The sequence below is a fragment of the Chlamydotis macqueenii genome, chromosome 6, assembly GCF_036417535.1.
Source record: "Chlamydotis macqueenii isolate bChlMac1 chromosome 6, bChlMac1.mat, whole genome shotgun sequence".
In the NCBI taxonomy this organism is placed as follows: Eukaryota; Metazoa; Chordata; class Aves; order Otidiformes; family Otididae; genus Chlamydotis; species Chlamydotis macqueenii.
This window is the reverse complement of record NC_141561.1, coordinates 25,759,482-25,773,320: the sequence shown is the minus strand read 5'-3', so window position 1 is coordinate 25,773,320 and position 13,839 is coordinate 25,759,482. Positions and strand designations below refer to the sequence as shown.

Sequence of the window (13,839 nt, the reverse complement as noted above, 5' to 3'; positions counted from 1 at the left end):
CTGTAGAGGTGAAAGGAGCTGGAAGCGGGATGTCAGGGCTATGGGGAGCAAAGACAGGGAGGGCAGAGACAATTCAGTGACAGAAGTGGCTTGCGGGAGCCTTTCGGCAGAGAGGTCTGGTGAGGAGGAGGAAGAATCGTCTTTATCCCAGTCTTCCTTCTCTTGTGCCTTATCCCCTACCACTTACTGTCTTGCTAGAATATTTCCTCATGACTGTGTTATCCTGCACCTTATGGGAACAGGCAAGTCAGGGTCTACTCATAGGGCAGGAAATTGAGGAGCTAAAGCTGCTCCTGCTGCTGAGGAAGGATCAGGCAGCAACCTCTGGGAATATGTTGTGTGTTCTCGCTGCCACTGCGGCACTGGGAGAGGGGTGGCAATGTCAAGTGGAGGGTGGGGGGAAGGCTCTTGCGAAGGAAAATATTCTTGCAGCTGTCCCTGACAGCTGCTTGCTTTGCCTACTGGTTGGCTTTGTGGGACAAAGACTCTGCTTTATTGCATTTTGTCTCTCATCCACTGTACCAAACCAGAGATAATCTGCTATTTATAATGATCTTTAGAAATTCTCTGACTCACCAACAACAGGATTTAAGGTAGAAGAGTCTTTAGGTGATCCTCATTTTGATCCTATGTTTTCTATCTGCTCAGGAGCACTGCGGTGAGATGGAAGGAATTAAACATCTAGGACTGGAATCTGAAAAGTGCCAAGTATCCTGGGGCCGAGGGCGCTCAATTCCCATCAGTTGCAAGTTATACTGTAATGTGAGTTAATGGATTATGAGTAGAGAGCAGTGAGACTCAGCTGTTATTCTGAGCTTCTGCACATACTCTGTGTAGGAAGGGTTGTGCTAGACAAAAAGCAGATCTGTATGGCTAGAGGAGAAAATTCAAGGAGAGTATCCTTGATTTTTTTTTTTTCCTAGTTTGTGTTGTGTTTCTGTGGATGGAGCAGCACTTTGCCTTAGTTGATGAGGAAGATGAAGCATGAAATTTCTTTATTCCTTCCCATTTTGAGGCTATTTTCAACCTAGAGGTGCTTGGAGTTAAAATAAGGTAAGTATCTTGGTGCAGTGACTGTTGTGTCCTTCGGGATATGGGGCTGGAGGCAACTTCTGCTGTGCTGATCTCTTGTTCCACAGCAGGGAGATGGTCTTCTCCGCCTCTTTTGTTACCAGTAAAACTAGGGTGAATAGGGAGAAACACAAGTCTCTTTTTTTTTGTCTTTTGTCTTTTTTTTTTTGCGCAAGGCTTTGATTAAAAAGTTACTATTTATAATAACTTCCATTACACCTGAGACTCCATACTGGCAAGTAGCATCCTACTAAAGAATAAGCATTTCTCAAGCATTGAAAATGCTATTCAGCTGTTCTTTTGTCTCCATGGCAACTTTAAGCGTAACAACAAAGCAGTAGGTGACATTGTCAGCCAAAAAATCTGTAATGCTCAAGTGACTGTTGATAGCAACAAAATGGATGCCAGCGCAGGGTCACTTACAGCCAGTAATAGATATTGCACCTATGGCTGAAGAATTGCATGTGACACTTTAAAGTAGAAAGCATACCAGAAAAAAAAGTAAGCTTGATGCAACTGGCAGTTTTAATAAATTATACATGAGGCACTGTTTTAAAATTCAATGGGAAACTGGTTTACTTTTTCTAATGGAATGAGTTGCATGAAAAGCGAAGAGCTCATTGTATATACAGTACGTATTGTATATACATATTGAGAGCTCAAGCTTTCTTCTGTTTGTTGGTGGAACAGAGGACAAACTCCACTTGAGAAAAGTGAGGTCAGTTCCTACAGGGCATAAAAGTTAACAGTTGAAGTTCTTATCTAGCTTCAGTGTTGATCTGAAAAAGGAAGTATGTTAAAAAAGAAAAGACAGTGCTTTTCTTACAAATAAATAACATAAAAGGTGTTTGAGAGGAATTATCACTAGTTTTTGATCTTAACCCCGTGGTGCCAGGGGCTTGGATGTTTTGCCGACATGTAAAATTGGAAATGGGGAAAAAGCCTTGAGAAAAATCAGACTGAACACTTCTGAGACGATTGCTAGAAACTGGCTATGAGAGAAGAACAATATTTTAAAAAGATGCTTGGTGTTAAAGCTGGAGGAATGGGAATGAAAGTGGGTTTTATGTAGTTGAGACATACTAAATTAGGAAATATGTTCTAAAACAAAAGTATTGACAGATGAGTTACTGAAAATAAAAGTACATTATTTTAAGCAATTTGTGTCCAATATTTGACAAATCTCTTTGAACTGTTGATGCTGACTGTACTGTGGGAATTCTGCCTTTTAATATGTATGTATGCTCTCAATGCAGCATGTACCAAGACACCTTTTGGAGTCTTAAATTAGCTGAATTTGAGTGCTACTTTCTCCAGCTAATGTATCATGCAAGTGCTCTGTATTTTGTAAAGGTGTCACCTCATTTCTTGAATCCAGAGTTCCTGATTGTTTGAGCTGTCTGTGGTCAAAGAAGGCTTTTCTCCTCTGCAAGAAAGATGGAGAATGGAGGTTGCAACCAGCTGTTATTCAGAGTATGCCTTGACAGCATCACACAAACCCTCTTTTAATGCAGACAACCAGCACAGCTTCATTCACTGACAACAGCACGAGATACCATCTGCTGTCTGTTTTAGACTTCAGAGAACTGAGCAGATGCTCATGTGGTCCTTGGTTACTCATGACTCCAGTTACACTTGTTTGTGTCCCTCCTAAATGAAGACAACATTAGAGTATTTTCTTTAAATTGTCCTATTTGAATAATTTAACCTGTTTGCACTACGAAACACATCCAGCTCTGTTTCCTTGCTTACGGGGGGTGGGGGGAATATTTCCTGCTTTTTTGGGGGGGCAAAATGTTTTTAAAACAAGGTGTTCAGGGCTCGTAGTGTCTCCTGTCCCACCCAAAAGGCTTAATATCCTTATTTGTTTTCATTTATCTCAGATACAAATGCTTTCTAAGCAGTCTTTTGATTTTGAAAGTCCATAGGTCAACCCAAAGCATAACTGTAATTCAAACAAAATAGCACATTTTTTGAAGCTCCTAGTTATATTAGACTTTCTTAAAACTTAATTAAACTGAAACTCTAATCTACATAGTCCTTGACTGTTCATACACTAACCTGTTGTGTGAGAATTTAAAACTTAAGCTGAGATCTTATAGAAATTAATAATTTGTTTGCTTACAGCTTCCTATACCATACAGTTTGAGACCAGATATGCTTAAGGGAGTGATACAGCCATTGCTGTGGTTAACTTAGAAACTTGCAGTTTCAAAGGAGAACATAGTTACAAACTGTTTATTAATTGTGTTAACAGCTCCATAACTCTCTTCTGAAAAGTTTGGGATTAGTTTGAATAAAATAATGAAATTTTTGTCTTGGATATTTTTTTTACATTCTTTAAAAGCTTATACAGACAGGTACTCTTTGCAATATGGACCACTTCAGGAAATTGTCTTTGTAATCAACACTGATAAAGGCTTTCTGCCAGGGATCTCTTCCAGATCAGCATTTGAAGTTATTTTGTGTTAAGCTGCAATGATGAAAAGTGGAATGGTCTACAGGAGCAGGCTCTCCGGACAGCAAGGCACCCTGGATGAGGTGGGGATGGGAGCTCAAGGCAGGGGCACCTGCTTTGCCGTGAGAGCTACTAACAACAGCATATGGTGATGAGGAGACTGAGTGGTCAGAATAAATAGTCTGGCACAGTCTTACGAGTTCTGCCATCAGCTCATTGGTGCAGTGTCAGGGCAACCAGCTAAGAAAACTGGACATGCTTGACTGTCAGCTGAAAGGCATTGCAAGGAAATTCACAAATGTCAAGATTTCTGTCATTTTTACTTTTAACCTTTGGAGGATGGACATCAGGGTAAAGAGCTGCCACCTACTCATTCATTTGTCAGATACATTCAACTATCTGTAAAGCAGTAAAAGAAGAGAGACAGAATTGTGAGAATCTAAATGAGACTGAAATAAACTTGGGCAAACATGCTTGATAAGATTAATTGGTATGAGTTGATGGAAGTGTGTGACAGTAGTTGCCAGGTTGCTTAATAAAATGAATTTTATTCTCATGAGAGACAGGATAACAGCAGCACTTATGACTGACAGACTCCTTTTCACAGAGTGGTTCTAAGTCTTCTCTGTACCTTTTTGCTCTCTTGGGAAGGACAGTTACGTATGTAATAGTGCCAAATGTGACTGTGGATCTGTCATAGGAGGAGCTGAAGACCATCAGGTAACTCCAGGCTGGCCTCAAGCCGAGCAGTGCCCACTTAAGTCGGTGTCCCTTCAGACTTGATTCTGTAGCTTGTCTTACAGTGAAATTTTTATGCCCCATTTCAGTCCTCTTTCTTTTACTTGAATCTTTTGGGGACCATTTCCCTTCTGATGTGTTGTGGGTATTAAATCTCACTGATTCCCTAAGTTGCTTGACTTACAAGCAAAGCTGTTATTGGGTCTAAGTCCAGCCCTATAAGCTCTTCTAAAAACTGAAAGTTGCATATAATTCATTTTTGTTGTGATTAATCACCAATGACAATTTTTTTTTTTTTGCAAGCCAAATACGTATTTATACTTTTGTAACTGTAACTTTTCCAGTGTAAGCAAAACTTTGAGCAGTCGGATTCCAGACCTTCAGGGAAGGACGGACCGTATGTCTATATTGTTCTCACTGGTATTAGACAGATCTCTCGATATCTAGTTGATATTGAAGGATGAACTTTGAAATGCCTAAGTAGTTGTTGTAACTCCATCAATTAGTCAACATAATTAATTATAATCTATGTAATTATTTTCTGCTATATTTTTTCTCAAGTAATTAAAGTTCCAGACTATGAGCAAGATCTTGATGTTTGTCATTGTTTGCTGTTTACTCTGCAAATATCACACAATCTTGCTGACCTTTGTTTTAAATGTGAGACTTATTAGGGATTTTTGTAGTTTCTAGTGAATGCCTCTTTACAGTTCACTAAGATCTGTTTCAAAGATCTGATTTTTTTGAGCTACACGTGTGCACAGAAAATGCATTAAATTCCATGGAGGCAGTAGCAGTCATCTTTTTTGGTTGTTTTCCCCGTCTCATGCCCCCTCCCCGCCTTTCTCCTGACAGCTTTTCACTTACCTTTAGTTCTTTTCCCTCTGTTCTTAGTGCTTTTTATAGTAAAGTAATTTTCAAATAATGTGGAGTTTGACATTATAGATGTAAGGTAGAATTCTTATTTCATGTAGATGGACTGGATGGCTTGAGATTGTCCAGCCCTACTTTCCATCATTCAGTGATCAGCTTTTAATAAAAATGCTTTGATACATCTAATAATAATAGCTAAAAGTTGCTGTCACTCTAGAAAAAGTATAAATTCTTTCATCGTTGCTACTACTTGCACAAATCCTAATGTCCCTAGATGAAAGCTGTCTCTGCTTTTTGCTGATTCAGCTCACAGTGCTTTGCATGCAAGCGAATTGTTACGGTAGGTGTAAGGAATGTGGCAACTAGCAGCTGTGCTCAGGGTATTTTATCATGAACTTGCTAGAAATGCATAACGGAAAATTAACATTTAAAATCAAATACATCTTATATTTAGGAATAAAATTGTAAATCTTGTATTTACTGCAAAGATAAGCAATGTTGCTCTTAATATAAAAATAAAAGTGTTCCATGAACAAAACTTCCCAGTTTCATTACAGCTATGGAACTTTCCGTTTCATGTGCAGTGGTAGCATGACTCTGTACAAGTTGCTTTGACAAAAATAGTATTTATATAAAGTGGAAAATTCCACTTGCAGAGTGAGAGGGAATCTTATTAACCTTCTTTTCCCACAATTTGCAACTGCTACTGTATTGAAAATTACTCAGATGTTCAGTTGTCAACAACCAGGTTTGACAGACGCATAAATGTGAAAAGGTTTCTTGTTTAATTGTCCTCAGGAAGAGGTACTTAATTCCTGTCAGAGTGATTCTGTTAGTGTTTATCCTGTTGTCTGCATTTCAAATGCAAAAAATGCAAGGACCATAGTAAAATTAAAAAATGCAGATTTCAAACAGAAATAAGTACTCTTGTCCCTTATTGAACTAAAGCTTTTTATTTCTCTATACGAAGAAATGTAGAGATTTCTATAGATTTCCATGTTATAATGTTAAGATTTTGACAATCCTGTTTGTGCAGGAAGGACCCAGGCAAAGTGCAAGGTCCTGCACCTGGGTCATGGCAGAGGCTGGGCAGAGAATGGATCGAGACCAGCCCTGAGGAGAAGGACTTGGGAGTAGTGGTGGACGAGAAGCTCAACATGAGTGGGCAATGCGCCCTTGCGGCCCAGAAGGCCAACCGCATCCTGGGCTGCATCAAGAGGAGTGTGGCCAGCAGGTCGAGGGAGGTGATTCTCCCCCTCTACTCTGCCCTGGTGAGACCCCACCTGGAGTACTGTGTCCAGTTCTGGAGCCCCCAACATAACAAGGATGTGGACCAGTTGGAGAAGGTCCAGAGGAGGGCCACAAAGTTGATTAGAGGGCTGGAGCACCTTTCCTATGAGGACAGGCTGAGAGAGTTTGGGCTGTTCAGCCTGGAGAAGAGAAGGCTCCGGGGAGACCTGATAGCAGTCTTCCAGTACCTCAAGGGGGCCTACAAGAAAGATGGGGAGAGGCTGTTCAGTAGGGCCTATTGTGACAGGACAAGGGGTAATGGTTTTAAAATAGAGGGAGGTAGATTTAGATTGGATATTGGGAAAAAATTTTTTACAATGACGGTTGTAGAACACTGGAACAGGTTGCCCAGAAAGGTGGTGGAAGCCCCATCCCCGGAAACATTCAAGGCCAGGTTGGATGGGGCTTTGAGCAACCTGATTTAGTCAGGGATGTCCCTGCTCCTTGCAGGGGGGTTGGACTAGAGGACCTTTGAAGGTCCCTTCCAACTCTAACCATTTTATGATTCTATGACCCACTTCTGTGCTGTAGAGTAGACATGATAAAACACGCTGCACTGGGAACATCATTGATGTTAGCTTCTGGCACATGTTTGTGCTTCTGTTTGCTTCTGTTATATTTTGCTTTATTGATCTCTTGACCAAAACTTGTGATAAAACTATTTCTGAAAGACATAGTCTCCTTGAAATCAAGCAAGGGCAGGTTTATATTTCATAAAAGAAAAGTCTGACACTGGTTATAAATACCTTATTGCAATTTCTCTGTAATGACTACAATCATAGGACTCATTGCAGGTCATCTAATCCTCTCCTTGTCAATGTGGAATTGCTTCTCTTGTACATTTTATTCAGTCTTGATACAAATGCGTGTGCAGTTGAGATTCCCCAGTTCTCTTGGGAGATTATTTCCGCAGTCTGATTGAGCTCAAAAAGTCTGCCACTGTGAACATTAACTATCACTCAGAATAATCTTCGTGTCAAGAAGCTTTCCCTGATATTCAGACCTGTTTTTCTCAGTTCTATCCTTTTATTTCATTTCTCTCTATTCTCCAAACCTTTCAGAATTCTTTACTTTAGAAGTCTTTCAAATACCCTGTCCCACCTTCTAGCCTCTATGTCTGTCGCATATTGTTCCTAGGGTGTCCATATTTTACTTTTTGTATTTTCTGGACTTCCCAGAGCTTGCTGCTTTTGTTGCTTTGCCTCAGTCTTTTTTTTTAATTTGTAAATCCTTTTCAAGTTAAAAGGTACCTGCTGCTCAACACAATAACTTTTATCAGACAGGAACCGATAAGTCCTTGCTTCATATAAGGGATACATTGATACTTTGAGCTTTGTCCCTCATGCTGTGGCTAGGTTATTAGGCTTCGTGGATGATGGTTTTATGCAGAAGAGAGAACTGGGCTTTTTCCTCCTTCACTTTAGTTGCTACTCTGGCAGGTCAATCCCCTTGCTCTTGCAACTCAAATATTCTTTGGAATATCAAATGTTATTACTATTTGGAATATCAAACATTTTTACTATTTATACTTTTTTTTCATATTTCTCACTGCATGACCAAGGTCATCTTTGAAAGACTTTTCAGACAGAATGTTCAGATATCTTTATTTCTGTAGTTCTTGCCTGAGTCTTATTTTAACCCTGCACAGCCACCTGATGGATTGATTTGTCAGTCTATAATCTATACCTAGCTCAACATATGAAGACCAGGTGGTCTTAGATTGTTTTACAGAATTTCTCCAGTGTTTTGTTTGAATATACACATGCAGAAATAGAAATACTAGGCAAGACTCATCTTGTTCAAGCCTCTGTTCTTGTAGGCACAGAGGTTTACAGTCTCAAAACTAGTTGAAGTTTTCTAATTCTTACCACAATAGAATCCAGCTGCTCTTACAGTTTCTTCCTATTCCCATCTTAAGTTAATTTTTCCTATCCTTCATCATGGATACCAATAATTAAATGCTGAGCTTAAGGTGAGATATCTCGTACCAGAGGATGAGTATGTATTAATTTGTGTTGGAGACATATTTGTTTGATTTTTTTTTTTTTTCATGTAGAATGATGGTTCTTACGGAGTTCAATGTTGCAAACAATGCTGTTAAATGTGGAAAAAAGAAAATGTTTACTTTCTGTTCTGGGTCCGATGTTGTCTGTAGACATACCTATCTTTTTTTTCTTTTTTTTTTTTTTTTTTTCCTAATTGAGGTATCAGTTATATGGTACTCTAATCAAATGTGCCTTCCGTAAAGCATTTAAAATATGTGACATACATTTCTGTACTTCTTTAATAGAAAAGACATCTGAGGATTAAATTTCACTTTCATTACTCTTTTTTTTGTGTAACTTTCAGAAGTATTTAATAGAAGATGTTTGAAGTTCATGTCCTGGGAAAAAAAAGTGTTATAGAAGCCTGAATTTCTGTGTTGGCAAAGTTTTAAGATAAAAGCTTTCTTTGCAAAACTTGTGGTGAAATGGTCCTTAAATTAAAAAAATGAAAACTTAATACATCACATCTTTAAGGGGTGGATTTAGAACACTCTACATGTATTTTTTTTTTTCTTTAATGTAAGCATTCTACTACTGGCAAATAGACTTATTCTTCTTTTTCCTGATCTGTTCTCCACTCTGACTACGCTTTTAAAAATACCTAAGGAATTTTTTCCTTTGGAAGCAGCTAAGGCCATAATGCATCTTCCTAATCAAAGTGCATAAAAACAAGTTAATGGTAAGTTCAGTTGCCTGATCTTTTCCTGTGCTGGCAGACACATACTATAGTTATGGACAAGTTTCACCCAGACTCTAATATCAAGTACTTTCAAAGAATAGTGTTGAAAATTCTGAAAAATGACACAGAAATTGCACTGCCAGTAGAGGTGGAGGGAGATTGCTTATGCTGTCTGTTGTAGGTGACCGTGTTAAAAGTGTGCAGGCTCCTTCTGTAGATAATTGACCTCCAGGGAGTACTTCTGAAAACGCAAGTTCAGAGCCTGCTTCTTAATCACCGCTGCTTAAGGAAGCTCAGCTTCTGAGTTAGGGACGTTGGTTAGATTCCTTAGGTTATACAGCGGTGCGTGTATTCTGGAGTATGGTTTCACTCTGAAAGGCTGTATCTATTGCAGACATACATGGCGTATTTTAAACCCATTCTGGAATGCATGCTTAGCTGTGTAAACCATGACTTGTGTATCCACAGGAACACATAAGCTTTGACCTTAATGAAGGAACCAGCCTTTCATCTCTGTCTTTCCAAACTTCTCTTGCCAAATTTAACATGCTACTGTAGCAACTGTGTTTGTGCAATGAGATGTTATAATTCAGGACATTTGCACAGAAATTGAGGGAGAGCTGCAGTGTGTAGTCCAGAATATGTGGTAATGAACAAAGGAGTGGGTAAGCCGTGATCCTCTCCTTGGACTGCAAGTTGTTCTGCGTGGTCCTGCTACAAATGCTGCTATCTGTCTAATGTCATAGGTTTTCTTTTGCTTTTCCATTTGGTGTTCAGATATTTCATGTATTCACTGGGTTCCCTTGTGCAGCAGTTTAAGAACTGTTAGTCAACAAAGAGCATGTAGTAGTTTCTGTTCATGTAGTATCAAAGTGAAAACATGAAACTGTGCTAACAAATACTGTGGTACCTCTTCTTACTATTCCTTTGCATTGAGAAGTGCTAGCTATAGCATCTGACCCAGCAGCTGTTGTTTCTACACAGAGCTCCTCCTGCCGAAGTCAATCAGCCAAATTTCACACCTGTACTGCTGCTAATCCTAGTGACTCTGCAGACTTAAGAGGAATAATGACAGATTTGCACCAGGGTAATGCATCCAAGCTTGGACCATTAGCCAGAGTTTTGTACATCACACGTTATACCTCCAAGCCTTAAGTTTATAAAAGCAGTCTTGCTTCTCTTGGTTTTGCAAATATGTGCAATTAAAAGAGAAAAGCAGGGGTATGTTATAGATGCAGTCTTTGGAAGATTTATTTGTGTCTAAAAGTATACTCTTATAAAATGCCTTCAACTGTGACTTCAAAGTCTTACAGTAGTAGTTCTCTCTCCAATAATCTGGGTTACATTTCAGGGTTTTTACTCTCCCTATTGCAATGAGTGGCATTATAGCTACTAGAAACATCGTGAGGGGGAGGAAGCCATGTGTTTGTCATAGCGTTATTTTCCCTCCTTGGTGCCTTTTGCCAGTTCTTCCCACCTCACAGAAACAAAACACCCTTTCTCTGAATTATGTATTTTCATCTCTCATTATTCAGTTTTGAAAAGTTTAGAGATATAAAACCATATTTCAAACCATATGTTTTCTTTAAAATATGTATTGCCTTTCAATTAGAAAGCCTCTCTTACTTCAGTCTTACTAACCACTAAGTATGAAGTGAGGTTAAATATGCATGGTACTCTTGAGAGAATTGAGAAAAATGTTTAAACATGAATTTAAAGCCCAGTGATTGAGAATTTAAGCTAGTTCTTAAAACAAGTCAGGACAGAGGCAGGGGAAAAAAAGAAGTCAAGTGTTCATTGCTTCATTCTTCTTAGAATGATAGACTCGTTAATAAACTACGGTAAATAATCCAGAGATTTACAAACTGAAAGAGTGAGGTTCTAGGTGTCAGGCTGGAGCCTGTATGCTGTTTAGATCCATCTTTAAACTAGCATTTAGGATGCTAACTAAAAGTATTGGTTATTGCTTTTAAATAGAGCGAAATGTTTATTTTTAAAATAGTGCAAGAGAGATTTATTAGAAGTGAGGAGGAGTTGCTTTTTCATAGATATAATAACAGAATAGCAATCTTGTCTAATTTTTAAATTATGCAGCCAAATACTACTGCATTGTAGTACACCGAACAACCAGTAGTGAAAGTAATTTTGAAAAGAGGATTGATTGGATTTTTTTTCTTTAAGATACCCTTATCAGGATATTTCTTTTATCAAGTGTCCTGTAAGGGTTTGAAAGTTCTTTTAAAGAGACCCTAATAAGAGCGCAACTGCGGAGTATCCCATGGCAGAGGAAAGATAGGAAGTGTGGCAAGGATGGTTTGACCAAACTGTAAGCTCTTTACGAACTCAAGCACAAGGACTGTATGTATAGGTAGGAAATGGAAAGTAGTTTAAATTACTAAAGATAATGAAGAAAGAGTAACAGGAATGTGTAGGACAACATTAGAAAATAAAATGAGACTGAAATAAGCGTCAGACTTTAGCAAATCTTTCTGTAAGTGCACTTGGAATACTTGCAGAGTACCGAAGAAAAAGGTGGATTGTTATTCTGTGAGTGTCAGAGGAAGCCAAGAGGTTTGAGTTGCATGGTGCCGTTTTTGTATTATTTTTCATTAGCAAGATCAGTTGTGTTAATGTGACAGTCATCCATATAAATTAAAAAAACCTGTAAGAACAGGTCTGAGTGTCACAGTGAACTAGAGTCTTCAAAATGCTGGTTCTGAGAAACATGCTGCAAGGGTACTTGCATGGATGGAAGTATCAGAGCCAATGGAGTTACAGTATTTTTAAAAGAAGAAAGAACAAGTTGAGTTTAAGAACTAATAGATTAATTTCCCTTTGAAGAGAGGGGCAAATTAATTACGCCAAACTATAAGAAGGAAAACAGGAGCTGAGTAATAACCAGTACAGCGCAGAAGCAGGGAAATGCAGGGAGTAGATTGCTGTGTATCAGAAGCTGAATGCAGGTTAACACTGCTATGGTATCAGCCTAAGATGGATACCATCGTGAGAGATATAACCAGAAACATAGCGTGGCAGGCATGAAATTTGTCTGCCGCACTGCAGGAAAGATGAGGGCTGGTTCAGGCGAGTCTGGATGAGCACAAGAAGCATCAGCGCTCACAAAATTTTTCTTTTCAGCTGCCTCCATCTCAGTACTCTTAGTTTCACAACCATGAGTTCAGCTTGACCAGTTCACCGGTCTAGTTGAAAGCAAATTTCTCTTTTGTTGGTTTGTTGCCAGTTTGTTTCCAACTGGTCTGTCTCCCTGTGCTGGCTCAAGGGGAGTGTTGGGAACGGAGGGGCAGCAGGGCTGCCCAGCCTGCTCCTGGGGTGGTCCTGGAAAGCAGATGCAGGCTGCGTGGCACGTTTCATAAAAATGTTTTAATGCTTTTTTCACATCGACTCTCATCTTCTTTTTATTTATCTTTATTTTTAGTACAGCGTTTGATTAATTAGATTTAATTTATGAAATAAATCGTATTAAAGTGATATTAATTAGTCTCTAGGAAATTAGAGGTGAGATTTTTTGGAAGGCTTATACTAGCTGAAGTCCTGTGAAAAGTCCGTTTAAATGTTTTATTAAAAAAATTATTCTTTGGTGCAATCTCAATTTAATTGAACAGAAACATGCTGCTATAGACTGCTTTTTTTTTGTCATCTCTCTTTCTGAATGTAGCGCAGTGTAGGGTTGCCCAAGTTCATGTCATGCAGTCTTTGAAAACGTAATGGCATCAAAAGTCTTTATGGTTCAGCCTTGGCAGGGCTTGTGCACTGCTGCACCCAAAAGCAGAATAAGGTTTCTAGTCAGATACCAGTGTTTAATTAATGTTCAATAAGATCACAAGTGTGGTGATCTGTGCTAGCAGATCTGTTAATCTGAAATCTGTTGCCTTCATTTCTCATAGTATGTGTTATAGTTTTATAAATTTTCAAGTTCTGACTTGTTCATCAGTCCTGACTTTAAGAATAAGTAAAGCAGTGCAACTTAATTCAGGAGAGCCAGGATTTGTGGACTTTGATCATCTGGATATCATGACCCCATACTATTGCAACCCTGTGCTCTGAGGGCTCTTTATGAGCTTTTTAAAAAATTCAAGCAGACAAAATTTCTTTTTTCTTTTTTTTTTTTTTTTTTTTTCCTTTCCCAGATGTTATTTAAAATGCAGCTCTGTAGCAGCCTCTAAGTTTAATGTGAAGAATAATAGCAAGGAAAATGCCACTGAAACACAGTTTATTGGTCTTTTAGGTTATATTTGCTCTAGTGATGTCAATAGCAGGCTGCCCTCCCTCTGGAGTCAAGTTGCAAACACTCTCCTCAAGGGTAATTAAAGCTAAGCACACAATTACAGCAGCCGGGATTTGTTCAGGCTTGCTGTTGCCCACTGTCTCATAGCACCTAACATCACAAAAGCACCATGTTGAAATGAAAGGATTATTTAGCTCTGAGTCTTATGCTGTGTGCACGTTTAAATGCTGCAGAGGAGGTGGATTGTAACCTTGGGGACTAAGGTAAGCATCGTGGCACTGAGTAACAGTGGGAAGACTTTTTGGGGCTACATGGTCTGTGTTTGATGATGGTTTCGCTTTGCTAAAATGATTCATGGTTGTGTGGTCATAGCAAAAGCCTCTGCAGCTTCTGAATATTGTAAGGCACTGGTGAACTTGTAGTATCTGTCTTCCATTTG

At 38.9% G+C, this 13,839-nt stretch overlaps 1 protein-coding gene across 3 annotated transcripts in view; it reads left to right on the top strand.

Moving 5' to 3' along the window:
* The window catches only part of ZNF385B (zinc finger protein 385B), a 148,927-nt gene that overhangs the window by 68,601 nt on the left and 66,487 nt on the right, over positions 1-13,839 (top strand). The window contains exon 1 of one of the 3 annotated variants that reach the window (XM_086750744.1): positions 1,006-1,053. The exons of the other annotated variants lie outside the window; for them this stretch is intronic. The gene's annotated coding sequence lies outside the window, so the exon portion shown is untranslated. Of the gene's footprint in view, positions 1-1,005; positions 1,054-13,839 lie in introns of those variants that run through there. 3 annotated transcript variants of the gene reach the window in all.